Source organism: Manacus vitellinus, unplaced genomic scaffold (assembly GCF_001715985.3).
Source record: "Manacus vitellinus isolate BGI_N305 unplaced genomic scaffold, ASM171598v3 scaffold_53_pilon, whole genome shotgun sequence".
Lineage (NCBI taxonomy): Eukaryota > Metazoa > Chordata > Aves > Passeriformes > Pipridae > Manacus > Manacus vitellinus.
In genome coordinates this window covers 4,287,529-4,299,892 of record NW_021940637.1, presented here as the reverse complement: position 1 = coordinate 4,299,892, position 12,364 = coordinate 4,287,529, and the positions used below count along the sequence as shown (strand labels likewise).

At 34.9% G+C, this 12,364-nt stretch overlaps 1 protein-coding gene across 5 annotated transcripts in view; it reads left to right on the top strand.

Moving 5' to 3' along the window:
• The first annotated feature begins 3,699 nt into the window (after positions 1–3,699).
• The window catches only part of TJP1 (tight junction protein 1), a 153,655-nt gene continuing 144,990 nt past the window's right edge, over positions 3,700–12,364 (top strand). For 2 of the 5 annotated variants that reach the window (XM_029963125.1, XM_029963124.1), the window contains exon 1: positions 3,716–3,843. The gene's annotated coding sequence lies outside the window, so the exon portion shown is untranslated. Of the gene's footprint in view, positions 3,844–12,364 lie in introns of all 5 variants that reach the window. The other 3 variants (XM_029963122.1, XM_029963121.1, XM_029963123.1) reach the window with 2 other exon arrangements.

Sequence of the window (12,364 nt, the reverse complement as noted above, 5' to 3'; positions counted from 1 at the left end):
ATAATTTAACTACAAAAACGTTAGGTCATATCGGAAGTTGTAAATAGTAATTATGTGCAAGTAGAAGATAAAGATAGTTTTATTAATAAAACCCTGTTGTATACAGCCCATCCAATTATGTTATAATGTGTATTAAGTTGTTAGCCCTTGATGTGATACTGCACCTTGAAGTCACTCTTGCAGAGCATTTTGTTAGCCTAGCATGTTTGTCAGTGGAATACAGATACTGAAAGTTTAAGGTTTTTGCTTATTGTACAAACTAGAGAAATAATTTAGAGTCATGGTTATGTAATGTGATATATGATCAGGAACCAGTCAAGGTCAATGAAACTGTTCTAAGAATTGTGGATAATAAATAAGGGCCTCCGACTCCATGTGGGATTTGCAAAATGGTTCAATTTCACTTGACTAAAATTTCCGGAAGTTAATGAATTGGGGTATCTGATTTTAGAATTCCTGTGATGAGCTCCATTAAAAAGGTGTTATGTTTCCAGAATATTAAACATATTATTTGAACAGAAACAGCACATTTGAAGCAAGGCATCAGGAACTGTTCACTCCTTTCAAATATCTTGATGCTATATTCTACTTTTTAAAGCCCTAGACTTCCTAGGCTTTTGTTCAAGAAGTAGCTGATGGGCTGCAGATATTTTAAAGGGGTCTCTTACAAATCTTTCTACTTTAACCTATGATAATTCCTCTATACTCCTCATGCATGTATTACAATCAATGACTTTGCAATTCACTTCTTAATTTGCTATTAATATTATATTAATTTGTATTAAGCAACACAAGTAAAAATTTGAAGGAAGGAGGTAATCAAATATAGTAAATTTCATTGATAATTTTTTAAGGTTCAGATACCAGAACCATGGAGTATTGCATTATAGTTTCAGTATTCATTTAAAAAGAATAAACTTTGTTTCTCAGATTACAGTGAATACTTTGAGAACACAAAACATGATTCAAAAGTAAGAAGGATTTAAAAAAACTGGTTTTCAGATTTTTGAATAATTTATTTCCAAGTCAATCTCAAAACACTTTGGACCTTGTCTGATGAATTTGGACTCACTGAAGCTGACACTTGGGTTTATCTTGCAACTCTATGGTCTTAACTTTTGAGGAGTATTGATTGTGGAAGTCTCTAGTGTTTGACAGATTTCCTGTTGCAGTACTGCACGAATGTTGCTGGCAATGGATTCCTGAGAGTTTCATTGCTGCACCTGCCATTCTGCCAAGACTGGGGGAAATTGCCCGGAGTCTGTCTCAGGGCTGTTATTGCTTGACTTCACTAAAACTGGAGTAGTATTTGAGGCACTGGAGTAGCTGATATTTCATTCGTTTGCACTTGTCCCAAAGTTTCCTCATCAACCATAGAGTCAAAACCCCATGAAGTGTCAATATGATTATCTTACCTCAGATCCTTCTTTTGGTGTACATATAGTGCAAAGCTTCCCGATTCCCAGTAATGATATTGATTGAATTTTTTGTTGGTTGGTTAAATAATACTTTTTTTCTAGTAAAGATAGCTAGGAATTAATGATTTTATAAAGGATTGAAGAGAATCTTTCAATTGTGATATTTTTTCTCACAAAATTATATTTTGAAAGTTAAATGCAACTTTAAAAACATTTTTCTGTATCTCAGAAGCTAACAAGTAACAGCCATAACTTAGTCTCCAGCAGAATGAAATGATGGCTGGATTCCAGAAGCAACAAGTTCATTTTTTCAAGCAGCTTTGAAGGGTGAAGATTATAAGGGCCATTAATGTAGTTCTTTGTTAAAATTCTATAACTTTGATTAGCCTGTTCTTCTGACTTGTTTGTTGTTTTTTCTTTGTTTCATTAAGTCTTAAGTATCAGAAAACATTAAAAAAACTGCAACTTAAAGAAATGTACATTTGTAGGTAAGGCCCTAGAATAAGTGGTTTGAAATGTAGTTCAAAATAAGGAAAAGCTAAGTGCAGCTTAGAGCTGTTAAACTCTTCTACTAAGGAAGAAGTCTAATGTACCATATATTTAATTCATCAGAGGTGCATGTGAAGATTAGTTAACCCAAATTATAAGTAATGGAAAAGGCAACCAGAGCACAGAGTATATACAGTTAGGTACATTTGCATTAACTTCATCAGAGATGTTTGGAGAGCTCAGCAACAGAAGACAGTGATACCATAGAAATGTACTATCACTGTAAATGTCACTGTCTGTGGAACAAGGTTGAGTCTGAGGAGTTGTCTTTCTGTGGACATTTGTCTTGTTAATAATGCTTTAAGACATTTAGCAGGGAAACTTGTGTTTTTGATATTTCTGTTGTGTGAACCAATATGTTACTGTAGTAGCCAGGGCATATTTCTCAGAATTTAATCCATATATGATTATACTAAAAAACCTGGTGGAGTTTCAGCAGGAGGTTTATAATGTAATTAAAATTTCTCAATATTATGGTTATGTTTTCAGGTAGAAATTTTTATTGATCCTTGCAGTTTACAGTTTCCAGGAAAATAACCCAAGGGGAAAAAACCATCTAAACCAAATCACTATGTTATCGAGAGAATTTACAGCAAGCAGTTTGTGTGTGTCAGTGTGCATGTGTAAAAACCCCAAAAAATCAGACATCTGAAAATGAAATACTGATTTGGTAGTCACAGCAGTTCAACAAAAAAATGAAAGTTTTTATTTTTATAAATTGAATAAGAGATTTGAAAATATTTGTTTTAATTTTCACCTTTGGATATTGCAACTTCTTCTCCCTAGCCACCTGCTGTCCTAACTGTGGCACTGTGTAGCCTCAGGAGTTTCACTAATCAAACAAGTGTATTCAGAATGTGGTTATTGTATCTTGTGCTTGGAATTTTGTATTTCAAGTGTTAAGCCAGTTTTTGAAGTCTTTTATGGCTGCACTTGAGAAATTATATGAAACAAGTGTCATTCTGGACATTCAGAATTTTATGTTTGTAGGTAATTCTTAGTGAATATAGTTGCTGGAATACAGTTTTCCTTTTTCTAACATGGTGTCAGTCTGACTAGAGACTATTTTGCGTTTCAGATATTGACCTGACAAACCCTAATACACTTGGTTAATTGTTAACCCCACTTAATTCTCCTCATTAGCAACTTCCAACAAGCTCCTTGAAATATGGATTGCTTACTCCAAATATTTTAGTTACTGACTCCCCTTAGGACTATGTGTAGGTTTCAATGTGATGAAAGCCCTTATAAAGTGTAGTTCCTTAATATATTCCCCCTATAATTTTACTAGATGCTATTATTTTCATCACTGTTTGTTGTTACTCATTACTAGAACAGCTGAAGTACCAGTAGCACTCAAAGTGATTTAACTGACAGCCATCAACACGTATCACAGAACTCGAGTTTCCACTGAAGTAGCAGAGAAAAATATTCCTTTTAATTTTTCAGAAGTTAAATATATTATTCTGTAATCTATCTTTTGTCTGATTCTTCTCACTTTTGTACAAACAAGATAACTACAGTAGGTTTTTGACAAAATCTGCAAGTGATCTGGACGTGATGGGATCTAGACTTTTGTGGACTCATTTTGGCACTTAGTGATTGAAAGCTGAAGCTTGGAGTGGCATTCCTTCTGTGTATAGCATGGCAATGTATTTTTCTTTGTAATTTTTTTACTTAAGCAAAGGTGTTCAATAAAAATGTATATCCTTTGTCTGATACGTGGCTCTTTTTGTTTGGCAGGGTAACTCCATCTTCTGAAAATCCCAATGGTGCTACCTGTAGTGTAAGTCAGGGAAAGCCCTCTTTAAGAAGAATAAAAGGGAGAATACACAGAAGCAAAAGTCTCGATAGCATTGATTTCTGTGAATTCACTGTAAGTACCATATCTTTTACATTTATCCTAGATGAAGTTATGAGAATCTTGTTAATAAAGCAGTTTCCTTCTTGCATTGAGTTTACCTATTTATTAGATTAGAAAAGGTATTCTACTTAATAATGTTTTAGTTGTGTTTCTACACTGACAGATGCTAAGAGCAGAAATGTTGCTTGTATTTAGTATTAGTAATACACAACTATATTCTTCTTCACCAAGAGTGAGATATAAATTTTTATGTCAGATTTTAATATTGCTGCCTGCATAAGATGAAAAAATTAACTGAGTCCATTTCCACAACTGGAAATGGAGTAAATATGAAAAATGAAATATGTTTACAAAATTAATTTTTATATTTAGATTTTGGAAGTTGCATTTAAGCTAAAACATTCTTTTTTATGAAACCTACAAAATTATTTTAGTTGGGTATGGCTATAGAAAAGTAATAGAAAAGGAAACAAATGTTTCTAAAAGATGTGTATGCCTGTAGCACTTGAAAGCTGGTATCACAGATGATATGTTACTGCAGTTAAGCAGTACTGGTCTATACTTCTTTTTGGTTAGGGTGTAGATTTATGTTACAGTTTCAGAAACTTTAGTGTGATCATGGTTTAAGAGAATTTGTATAGGTGATGCTTTAGAGATTTTGCTGAATTGAGAGAGAAAAATTAAATACATTTTCACGCAACTTTTAATTCAAGAGCATCTGTTTACATCCAAACAGTGGAAGAAAATATATTGTTAATAATCAAAGAGTATAGTACATGGGGGTAGATGTCCTGCTATTTATACCGTTTTCAAAATATTAGAATTAGTCCTAAACACAGTATGTTTTCAAAAACTGTTTACTGAAAACCCACCAAAACCTAGACATCCCAAAAAATGGAGGGGAATTTGGTAAAAAAAAATTATATTCTGATAAATTAAAAGAATGTATTTTTAAATACTTAAACAATGTCAAAGAATATGTTAAATTATAAACTGGTTATTAAATATGAGGATGAAAGAGCTAGAAAATATGTGCTGTCTTTAAAATATAGGAATCAATAGTGATGTGGAAATATTGTCTGGCATTACATTGCGATAGAAACAATATCACTAAAATGTTCAGATGGGATTTAAGGAATCATCTTTGTGTAAGGCAAAAACAGTGGTTTGAGTGTGTGGCATCTTTCGGTGGGATGTTTTTTACAGATGATGCCAGTAGCATAATTGGGATTTTTTTTCCTCAGGACAGTGTTGTTTCTAATTATGAGGTCGTAGCACTATCTTTGGGACAATGAGTTTGTTGTTTGCTGTTCAAGGAAGGAATGAAATTACTTGCAAGGGTTTGTGATGTTGTGTGGGTCCCATGGCTGGGGCAGTGAGCAGAGAGCTCAGGTCATGCTCTCAGGAACTTGCTCTGCCTCGTTTCGAGCTGGCTCTGGTGTGTCTGTGCTCACTGTTGTCACAGTGCTGATCCCGGGGTAATCACTGCTCTACTGAAGGTTAGAAATTCCCAGAGGGAATAAAATTTGCTTGAGCTATATGGGTCGTCTTCTGTGTGGTCCTATTAATAAGTTTTATCTAAATCCATCTCTACTCTTGGGGCCTTCAAAGGAAAAGAGATTATAGCCAACGGTAAAAAGAATTCCTTGCATGCCATAGAACCTTTGCAAAGAGATTTGAGGCAGATAATAGTGGGCAAGTCTGTATCAATAGCATACAAATGTGTAGAGTATGTACATGTATGAATTCATGCATAAATAGCTAAGTATTGATAATTAGGATCAAGAAGAGAAGCTCACTTTTTATTTGAGGTCTCATGTTAAAGGATGATACAAGTTTAAATAACTAAGCACACAAATCAGTTATAAATATAGATTTTCTTGCTGCTACATAATTTAGAATCACACTGAAATATTTCTTGATACTGTATAATGGTAGTCTTATTATTCTAAAACTGTGATTAAAAATAGATCTAAAGAAATAATCGAGGAAATTAGTATACCTACATCTTTCAAGAGTGCTCTCAGAACTGAACGTTTTTCATGTTAAGCATCTTTTTCTAGTAAGAAAGCTCAGGCACTGGCAGACAGAACAAAATTAAAAATAAAAATTAAGAAGAAAATGGACTTTAACTTTCTCTTTACAACTGCTTTATACTGTAGTATATTTGTTTTATGCACAACAAAGATTAAAAGTTTCATATTTATATACGTAGATAACTTATATGCTGACAAACTCAAAGTAATTTGAGCATCCAGTGAACTGTTGGTTTCATTCGTCATGTAGGGAGGTTGAGATCCATTAATAATTCTGATTTGCTGGATTTCACTTGAGAGTAAGTAATGCCTATGTACATCCTGATAGTTTTGGTAAACCTTTTGTTCCCTATCACTAAGCAAATTCTTACTGAGAATAAATCCTAACAGCAGAGAGACATAAAAAATAACTTCTAGTTTCTTTTTTCCAAGTGTGAATAAATATGTCCTCAGTGGGAAAGTTCTGGATTTCCATGCAATATGCACATGCAAAAATTCAATACATGAAAATGGTGTATTTACTACTTTACTGTGACTTCATTTGAAGCAGGGGACAAATTGCAGGAGCCGCATTAAATTGGGAGGCTCATTAAAAAATAGAGTTATTCTTTGCAAGGGAGGGGATGACCAGTGAAAAGAGCCTTTTACATGTGTAAAATTTTAGCAGAGGCCAGGCAGGGACTACCATGGGTACCTTTAGAGAGTTGTCTGAGGCAAGGTGATGCTGCCATGTTTCTTGTTCACTGCAGTTACTAAAATATGAAGTTTGTGATATTAATGGCTTTTGTTTATACCTGTGGCTCTTAGTAATACACCTAAGAATGCTAGATAATACACCTAAGAATGCTAGAGAGATCATTACCTATAAAACCTCATTATCGGATGGCTTGCTGCTGCAATGACTATTATTAATTATGATTATTAATGGATGTCAATCTCGTTACATGATGAATGGAACCAACAGTTCACTGAATGATCAAATTACTTTGAGTTTGTCAACATTTAAGTTATTCATGTATTTAAATATGAAACTTCATCTTTGTTGTGCAAGCCTCAGGTGTTTGGATGCCCTTGCCCTGGAGTGTTCAAGACCAGGTTGGATTAGGTCCTGGGCAACCTGATCTAGTGGGTGTCGTCCCTGTCTATGGTGGGGGCTTGCAACTAGAGGACCTTTAAGGTCCCTTCCAAACCAAGCAATTCTATGATTTGTGTGAGACTGTCAAAGCACACAACTCCCAGCTGGTGCGTTTCATGCCTGTGTTAACATCCCATAGCTGGCTCACACGTATTAAGCTCCCAACACCCTTTTAGATGGTATAAGTTCTTTCTGATTACAAGTGGTGGGAGTCTGCAGGACTGCTGACAAAATCTGAGTTTTATTTCTTAGTGATACCTCTGCTGTCTTAAGTGGATGATACTGGAGTTTGTAATAGTGATGCCTCTTATTACCATTTTGCTAAGGCAGCAAGTGAGAAGATAAAGTGAAATTATATTAAGCCACAGAGTGATAACACAGCAACTCCCTTAAAATGTGTGTCCATTTTAAACTTTTTCCGCTCTTTTTTCTTTTCTTTATCCTCTCCATATATTAGTAGAACCACTTCACCAGATTAGGACCTGTTCACACAAACTAAGTAAAATCTGTTTTATTGCCCATCAGTTCTTCTTTAAGGAGTATCGTCATGCTGTGTTATCCCAGATATTAGCCCTTGAAAGATGCAGCTTTAGTGGTATATATAAAAACAACATGTATTTTCTGTTCAGTCTTGGTAATTGGTTATTTGCAACCCAAAAACATTGCCGAACTCCTAGTCTACACTGCAGAAAAGGGGAGAAAAGATAAATAGGATTATCAGCTCTTGGAGAAAGATGTGAAATAGATACCACCTTGTAGATTGAGCTTATTGTACTAATGTTCTGTTACATCCATATTTTAATCTTTATTACACTGAAACAAACACTAGCTTTGCACGAGCTACTCCATACAGCAGTAGCACTTCTGAGTCCAATTCATTGACAGGGATTTTGTTGTACTAGGCATTGGGCAAACACAAAGTGTTTACTCTCAAGGACCTTACAATCTATTTCTAGTAATAGGTAAGATGTGACTGACCTTTGATTCTTTAGCTGCATATGGCTCTCAAGCTGTTCAAGTGCTACACTGATGCTAGGGCTTCTGAAGGTCACGTTGGGATGCAGGTGCGTTTTGGGACTGCCCTGCCTGAGAGAGCACTAGGACTCATCACCCTTATTTGTGTGTACATCTCAGAGGTGTATGAATGACTCTCATGGTTACTGACCGTATGACAGATTTTGTATATGTCTCGTAGCATTACAAACACTGACCACCCCTACAATGTGTAGATACAGAGAAGCTGTTTCCTTCTTTTCCTGTGAGACAGTGCTGATGTTTTGTGGGAATGACTGAAAGGTAGACTTTGAAAAATTTTATAAGGAGCTCATGTTATGAATTTTAGTAGAGATTGTATGTCTAAGATAGCTTCTTTTTAATTTTTAGTTTTTTGACTCTTTGATTTGACTTGAGAAATTAGTAAAATCAGCACCTTGAAAAGTGTGTGTTTAAAGGAATATAGATTTAAGACTTTCCTGCTAAAATCAGCCTTTGTGGACAAAGGAGCCTCTCCTTGGAAATCAGAGCACTGCAGTTATTTCCAATATGAACAATTCCAGTGCTGGAGGCAGCTGGTGCCAGCCTGCTCTCACTAAATGTGCACGCAGCACAGGTTCAAGTTAACCTGCAGCCACAGCAAAGCAGATAATCTCAGTGTACTTCCACTTGCATCAGGGTGAAATTCCAAGGAATAATTTTGCAAAATGTTACAGAAATGCTGTCCTTTTTTTTCTCCTCCTTTTCCATTCCTTTCTAGTTTTACTTTTTTCAGGTGCATTGTTTTGTCTCTTCTTGCCAATGAAGTGAATTTGGCTTGAATCATGGTGCACTAAGACTTTAGAGGTCCGTGATGTCAACTTGCAAAGTACAGAAGTAACACAGTAGGGTAGGAGATTACCCAAAAGAGGAGAAAAGAGAGACTTCAAAATACAAAGGACAGCCCGAATAAAGCACTGTGGAATGCACAAGGTGGAAGAGGCAACAAAGGAACAGATAATCAGAAAGTGAGAGTTAGCTAATGTGTGGTTGCCATCTTTAGAAAGGGAACACATATGTTCAACTAGAACATTAATATTTAGTTGACTGTAGTAAGTATTGTGGCATGGAATGGATATGGTTTCTTGTATGGTTTCTTGCAGAGGACATGCAGAGCCTGGGTATTTCTCTGTGTGCTCACCTGCTCTCATTAGCAGGATGGAGTGATTGACCTCACATGCTCTCGGGGGGTGTGTGCCCAGCATGTTCTGTGTATCAGGAGGTGTGTGTGCTCCCAGTGCTCGGGAAGCAGCTGGAACTGCGTGTCTGCATTATTTTGCTGCTACTGTTGTTATGAGCAGTTTCACATGCTTTATAATTTCCAATGAAGTTTCAGGGATGTTTGGAGGCTTTGGTGATTAACGGATGTTTGTGATGACATCCTTATTTCACTTCCCCAGTCTATTTGGTAGATTTTTATAGCATTTAACAGGCTGAAGAATCAATTTATTGTTGGAGATGTCTTTACCAGTATGTTGGGTTTGAGTAGCCCCACTCCCCCAGTGGACAAATTTTAGTGATCAAAACAGAATAGTGCATTATACAGCTTAACTAGTTCATAGAGCACGTTGCTGAGCAAGGCAGTTCAGTCTGTACTGAAGAGCATGGATTTATTGCAGTTTCTATTTAATTTCATCTAACCCAAACTCATCTTCCCTTTGAATCATCATATAAATGGCTTTTGAGGTGGTAGATATTATTCTGTAATTTGATTTTATATTTTCATTTATCTTGAGTTTTCCTGCTGAGTATTTTAATTTAATATGTCTGTAAAACTAGAAAAACGATAAATGAATAATAACACAAATGATATGTGTCAGACTCAATTTCTTAGGATGGAGACATAAGAAGGCTGATGTTCTTTAAAAAGTCCTGAGGTATTCTGATAATCTCTGTAGCTGTGGAAGGAAGAATTCATTAGCACAGCTGGAGTCTTGTCGATGCCCTTAATTTTTTACTGTTCAGAGAAGTGTGGTTGTTATGCAGCTGTTTCTGAGAATTAAACTCTCTCTAGTAGGTTAGACTTGCTTCATGATATTGTTGTACTGAAACTCATTTATTACAATAATTTCATCTCTTGATCGTTATATGAACACAGCACTGACCTTATACAGTAGTGTCAGTTTTGGCCAGTTTATTTTACCTATGATAGTTTAAATAATAATGAAAAAAAAAGAATATTTAAGCAGTTAACACATTTTACAGTTAAGGAAATTAATGTACTTAACAGCTTTCTTTTGTATTTTTATTGGTCGAATATATAGAAAAAAGGCAGAAAAATACATTTACTGGTTTTAATAAATATAGTTAATAGTTTTAAATAGAAAGAAAAAAGAGTTTAATTGGAACAACTTTGGAAATACAATACTGAGGCAAAGAGAATAAAACTGCAGGCCTTTGATCCAAGATTACAACTCCTCTGGGAAAGAGGAGTATATTATCAGCATTGTTTATTCTCTCATCTTGCTTTTTATTTAAAAACAAATCCAAAATTTTATGTAAGAGCTATTCTAAATGTCAAGGCAAATTATTATGTCTCAAGCATAATACTAGGTGAAGCTTATGCAGCCTTAAGATTAACCTAAGGATGTTAACCATAAATGAACAAGTAATTTAATTTGCTAAATTCTGAATTTTGATTGACCTTGATTTGTGTTTCTGAATTGATTTAGACTGATTGATTTGTGTTTCTCAACAAATTCAGTGCTCTAGTTTAAATCTACGAAGGATGTTAACTCCATAATAGACATTATTATACTGGTGACTGTGTTTACATTTAATTTTAATTGGAAGTACATTTTTGAGTGCATGTTTAAGTAATTTTTATTTCTTCTCAGAATGGCATTATGAATTGGGGAAGATGGAGCTAAACTGAAATACTCTTTGGCATTTGTTAGAGTAATACCTGGTTGATTACTCCACCACCATTATACTTGGCATATGACTGTGACTTGTCAGGTCCATTTCTTGAAATGTCAAATGATATGTAGGCCATTGTGCACTTTGTCTTTAAATTACATAATATCAGATCCTCTTTGTGTGATTGTGTAGGATGCAACTGTCATTTATTTAGTCTCAATATTACAGTGCTCATGGAGTTACCCTCCAGTGAACTAAAGCCCTAAGGAGGATGAGAGTCCAATTGTTTTTCCTTCAGCTAGCCCAAGGATCCGTGGAAGCAGAGATGATTGAGAATGACCACTATCTTTGCTTTTGAGATACCTCTGAGCTTCCTTGAATATCTTAATTTCTGAACTGGACTGTGCATCCACGTGATGATCAGCGTTGTATTAAAGTAAATTGATGAGATGACTCAGGAAAAGAATAACAGCCGTATAAATATAAGCTTCTTTAGATTAATGCTAATGTAATTTTTTATTTCTCTGAAAAATCAAGTTTTCTTATTGTAGGTTAGATATCTTAATGTTTTGTTAGGCATTACATATTTATGTAGTAAATAACTGTTTCTGCCCAAAAGAAATTCATGTGAGTGAATCTAAACTGACTTTGAGTCAAAACGCATTTATCTTTCATGACAAAAATTCTTCACAAATTTATTTCTAAAGTAGAAGTTAAGATTATATTGCTCAATGTTGTTATCAATCTTGTTATTGATAGATTTTATTTGTTTGACCTCTCTCCACTGTTACGCTCAAAGAGAGACAGACTTGTTATATATGAAGAAGCAGAGACTGCAACAATTTCTATTGTAGACTCTCAGCCTTGTGCTTGAAAATAGCAAATAACAGGAGTGTCAGTATGAGTGGCTTTTCAAATATATCACTAGAATTTATATGCTAGTAGCAAGTCTGTTTTAATTTTTTTATTAGGTTGTTGGGGTTTTTTTGGGGTTTAGGTTTGTTGGGTGTTTGGTTTTTTCTGGCCTTTGCCAATTCTTTGGCCTTACCATCACTGTTTTCCCTTTGAAACTAGAATTTATGAGTGAGTGATTCTAAAGGCCTTTAAAATTTTTTATTATTATGCAGAATGTGTTCGTTTTGTTTGCAAAAGCTGCGTGGATTTTCTGTCATGAAATATTTGTCTAATGGTGGGCACCATTGGCAAGTCTGCAAAAATATAATAATTTAATGGAAATAATAATGATCCTATAATGCAAGTACAGTCAGCCTCAGCATGCAGTCTTTGGTGGGAACAGAAATTTTTTTTGCTGCTTTTTCTAGCAAAAGAAATTGAAATGTTTCCTGTGACCTTCAGGCACTTAGTTTCTGTTACTGTCTCAGAAACAGGATCCCTTGATCCATGCCTGGCAATACTACAGAAGGTTAAGGATGGAAATATTAGTATTCCACATGCACTTAAAACTTGTTTG